Genomic DNA, 5,387 nt, shown 5'->3' on the forward strand with positions numbered 1-5,387 from the left:
GTAGTAGAAATAGCAAAAGGGTTAGAAATGATAGAGCAAATCTAACCCTATTTCTGAAAACTTCCATTCCCATAATTGGGCAATTCTCAAATCAGTGTTACGGTTAAAATGATATTGCATTTTTCATGAATATAATCATTTATGTAAATTAGAAGAATGTAATCAACAGATCTTTTGAAATGTCTAAATAAACGAAATGTTCTAGACTACATCATAACAATAGCCATGGTGTATCTCATAAGACAATGATGGGATAAGGAAGAGAATGAGTATAAAGAAAGAAAAAAAAAAAGAAGAGAAAGAAGGACTGGATTAATTCATTTGGCCACATGAGAAATTATTGACACGTGAGAAATTTCTTCCCTAATTGCTGCATTTGTGCTGAGGAATTACGGCAGTCAGAAGCTGATGGTTTTATTGACTTCACAAGTAGGCCAGACAATAATACATACTTGATCAACTTTATTAGTCACGTTGGGCCCTATAGAGTAGCAGAAAGATCACTTGGCCTCAGAGTCAGAGAGCCTTGTATTCAAAACCCAGCTCTCTGCTTAGTTTAGACCATTAAGTTTTCTGAATTACAATCTTATCCTCCATAAAACATTAATAACAAGAATTCCTCAGCTTTCTGTTCTAAATAATGTCTGTGAAATGCTTAGCCCCATGCTTAGTACACAGAAACCTCTACTAAAAATCCAATAATATCATCATTGCTGTCTTGGTGATTATGTAGTCATCCTCATTACTCATGGTAGTTCTGTTCTATAAAGTTGCCGCAAACACGAAATTAGTGAATACTGGCAAATTGCTCTAAGGGGAAATACAAGGTTAGGTTCCTGTGAGTCTCTGGTCATATTTTTATCACCCAAACTGCCATTTGCCTCATATAACTTCATCTGCCAACGTCCTTTGAAACAAGCCAGTCTCGTCAATGTTAAAAACATGCTTTCTTTCACCTATACCTTTCCAGTACTTCACTTAAAAGGTATAATCTCCCTACATTATTCATGATTTCCATATTTTTAAATTTGCCTGCTCACTAAAACTTATTCTTAACCTCAAAACCAATCATCGCAGAGCTGGCTTCGGCAGCACGTATACTAAAAGTGGGCCGATAATTAGCATGGCCCCTGGGTAAGGATGACACGAAAATTTGAGAAGCACTTCATATTTTTCATGCCTGAGTGTTGGGCTTGTTTCCTGGAGGCAGCCGATCAATGTTTCTCTCTGTCTCTGTCTCTGTCTCTCTCTGTCCCTCTCTCTCCTTCCCTCTCTCTCTCAACATATCCTTGGGTGAGGATTAAACAAAAAATCAATAACCACAGCTCATCCACTACCATTTGAGGACATGCAAAGAGTGGGGGAAACTGGGTTACTTGATGTGCACATTCCCAGATAAGGTTGAACAAAGTGACACCCTACCTTCTTCTTTCAGTTCTTATACTATAAACAACTGCCCTTTCTGCTGTTTATGTAGTGTCGTGGTTTTTGGTGTGCGTGCGTGTGTGTGTGTGTGTGTGTGTGTGTGTGTGATTATGTATGTGTGTAAAATGATCCCCAAGCATAAACTGAGCACCTGAAGTGCTGTCCAGTGCTGTCCAATGTTCCCAAGCACCACAGGAACATGCTATGCCTCCCGGAGAAAATGCTTGTGTCAGATTCTTCCTCTTGACCGCATGTTTCTGTCTGCTTTTATCGGGTCCAATCAGAACCCTGGAAAAAGCCATATAGATCCAACTGGTCTTGGAAATTTATAAGAATTTGACAAAATGTGAATTCATTTCATCTTCTTAACAAACATTTTATGTAAATGCCATTCCTTCTATTGTATGGGAGAAAACGAGAATTTGGACTGATATGTTTAAAGTGATATAGTTTCGCTCTCTCTACGAATGATTTTTTGGTTACAAAGTGAAGAAAACTATGAATGATTTCTCTGCATGAAGCCTGCAACCAGCCAAGACTTGAAACGTTAGAAGGTACATGTGTATTGGTGTGTACGAAAGTGTGGGCACCACCTCATTTAACAGTCTGTTTCTCTGTGTAGAAATATAGAGCTCTGACTGTGACTTAAATACTTACATTAAGAATAGTATTTCTTAAAAGTGAGCCCACTCCAGTTCCAATCACAGTTTTACAAAGCTAGTTTAAGAGTTAAATTGAAACTTTTTTTTTGCCAACCATTGATCTTAATTAATTTTTACAGAGAAAATACAGCCTCATACTTTCTGTTCATCTGACAGTTCTTCCTTTCATGTGGTAGGAGTTTCCACAGGCCCCCTTACCTCATTCCCAGAGTTAATTACTAGAAATAAAAGTGGGACAAACTTTACCAAATTTTATCATTTGAACAACAGAGTTATGGAAACCTTAACAGTTGTAATGAACCCTGGGTCTATATTATATCTGAGGTTTCAGTAGTAAGCCACAAGGTTTATGAAAATCTTCTGTTAGTGGAAACAATCTCAACAAGATTATTTTAAAGTTTTCTTATAAAAATCAACCTATACGACAAGACTGATGCATAAATTAAAATTTGAGTCCATTAAGGAGCATTAGAAATTATTGACCTCACAACAGCATGAGAGAGAGAGAGAGAGAGAGAGAGAGAGAGAGAGAGAGAGAGAAAATAAAAAGAAAAAAAACTAAGGTAGGAAGGAACGGTGGGAGAAATAGAAGGAAAAAGGAAGAAAGAAAATCTAAAAGGTATCTTGCAAAGAGGGAAAACTATACAGCATATTTTATAAGGGTACACAGACATAATATATAAAGAGTTTAATGCATAAATACTTCATCCACGCCCATGAAAAGATAGAAAAATTATTAAGGTTATAGCTTCTAAAATGGCTCCCAATAATCCCATCTTCTGTTATTCATGCCTTTGTATAATCCTTTCCACTTGGGTATGGACTGCACTTAATGACTCTCTTCTAATGAATAAAATATAGCAAAAGTGATAGATGCCAATTCCAAGATGGACTAGAAAAAGATAATGGCTTCTGTCCTGTGCACTTTCACCCTCTAACCCACCCTAGAGCTACGGTTCTCAACCTTCCTAATGCCGCGACCCTTTAATACAGTTCCACATGTTGTGGTGACCCCCAATTTCATTGTTACAAATTGAACATAATTAAAGCATAGTGATTAATCACAAAAACAATATGTAATTATATATGTGTTTTCCGATGGTCTTAGGCGACCCCAGTGAAAGGGTTGTTCGACCCCCAAAGGGGTCGCGACCCACAGGTTGAGAACCGCTGCCCTAGAGGAAGCCAACTACCATGTGATGAAGCCACTAGGTGGAGATGCGCACATGGCCAGGGACCGAGGACTGACCACACACAAGTGGGCTTGGGTGTGAATCACAGTTAAGTCTTCAGGTTAGACTCAACCTATGAGAGACCTCGAGCTAAAGCACCCTTCCATATAACTTGTTCCTAAATTTTTGATTCACAGAAACACTGTGTTTGTCTTTTTAGCTGTTAAATTTAGTAGTAAGTTAGAATATAAAGAAAGAAGTGACTTACCAAAAAAAGTACAAGATCTCAATGATTTATGAAAATATGTTCAATCTTGTTAGTAATTTAATAAAAACAAATCAAAATAGCAATGACCACTTTTATATTTCAAATTGAATAGATAGAATAATTGAAAATTTATACTTATTACATTCCTAAAATAAATAGTGAGAGTTTGTGTCCATGTATATGTTTCTGCGTGTGTATTCTAAAGATACAAAAACTGGAAATTTGGATTTACTAAATTACCTAAAGGGAAGAGGACTATGTGAGTGTGTGCAGGTGGGTGTGTGTCTGGGATCGTGTTGTCACCAGTGCACTGTCTCATAAAAATAACATAATTATTTCAAGATTTACTCATTACACCATACATCACTTAGATGTCTCTCTCTCTCTCCCTCTTTCTCTCCCCCATACCTTCCTCTCTCTCAAGATCAATAAAACCATTTAAAATTAAATAAAAAGAAATATGAGAATTAAAAAGTCAACGATAACTTTTTCATTTTTCTGTCTTTTTTCACATCCTAGTCTTGTTATAATAACTTTAATATTTATACCCATAAATTTCCAAATCCGATATTCTCTCCAAAATGCCTTTTACTAGATAACTTGAAGTTTTATGTAAACTACCTATTTATTCCACCTGTGCTTTGGCATTTTGAGAGAAAATAATTTGCAGAGGAAGCCTTGCAGGAAATATTTCTCGCAGACAGCCCAGTTCCCAGCAAAATGATATGAAATTAGTCTTCTGAGAAAATGTACATCAAAAGATAACATTAGAAGAGAAATGCTCATTTTATGGTTAATCAAGTTGTTTCAATAGCTGAATTTAATGTGGATTTCACTGAAGGAATCTAAAATCTTGTTCTTAAATATCTATTATTTTATTTCAACACAGATTATTTTTAGTGGGTCTATATTTTAGCTAAAAAGGTTATTCTATTCACAGCCAGATATATTTCTGAATATGTCTAATTAGGAGACATCTATTCTTTCCACCTTTGTCATCCCTTTCCACACTAAGTGGACCCATTTTCCCACCTGAAAATTCACAATCGACAGTATAAATAGCCATTCACCTTAAAATGGGGTTGACTGGTGCAATAGATTTCTAGACTAAAAAAAAGGGGGGAAGGGGTTCTATCTGCATTCTATATTTATAATGTTCATTTCTTTGTATTCCCTTGGCTTTTAAAATATCTTCTTGGGTGGTGATATGCAAAAGGCAGGAGGAAGCAAGTGTGGACAGCTTCACATGTCCTTGAAATAGATATGACTTGCTGTTGTAGCTCACCTCATAACTGAGAGCAGAGAACACTCTAGTTTTTGAACTAAAATAAGAAAAAGTGAGTCCTTTTAAACATTCCGAATATAAACTGTTCACCCAATTAAGAAAGTGCACTGGCTCCCAGTCCACAGCGTGGTCAGGGACAGCTCACTGCAGCTGTCCACGTGAGCCTCGCAAAGAGCTTCCAGCATCATTAAGCACTGGGGAGTTTTCTTCCGCCTGCGAAGTTCGCCTTAGCTGCACTGGCTCTTATTAAACCCACTGCCCCCCACCCCCACCCCGACTCACTGCAGAGCCTGCGGATCATTGTCAAGGCCTGGCCACCATGTCACCATGTTTCCGCAACAGATAATGATATCCCCCCCAACCCCCGCAACCCCCCTCAACGTACATTCCCATCAACATCGAAATGAGGGACGTGAAAAAGCCTTCTCTGGGAACTGACTAGGACGGTATCGAGATGGTATTACAATAGCCATCTTGTTCATATTTGCTTTTACATTTTGGACAACACATGCCATGTAACTGATGTTAGACAAATTTTCATGGAAAGGATCGCTTCCGCTGTTGCCACACAGATC

General features: G+C 37.6%; 1 pseudogene; it reads left to right on the forward strand.

The window, feature by feature from the left end:
• Positions 1-1,076: 1,076 nt before the first annotated feature.
• On the forward strand, positions 1,077-1,175 carry LOC111826657 (annotated as a pseudogene).
• The last annotated feature ends 4,212 nt before the right edge of the window (positions 1,176-5,387 follow it).

This window comes from Myotis lucifugus, unplaced genomic scaffold (genome assembly GCF_000147115.1).
Source record: "Myotis lucifugus unplaced genomic scaffold, Myoluc2.0 scaffold_93, whole genome shotgun sequence".
Taxonomy (NCBI): domain Eukaryota; kingdom Metazoa; phylum Chordata; class Mammalia; order Chiroptera; family Vespertilionidae; genus Myotis; species Myotis lucifugus.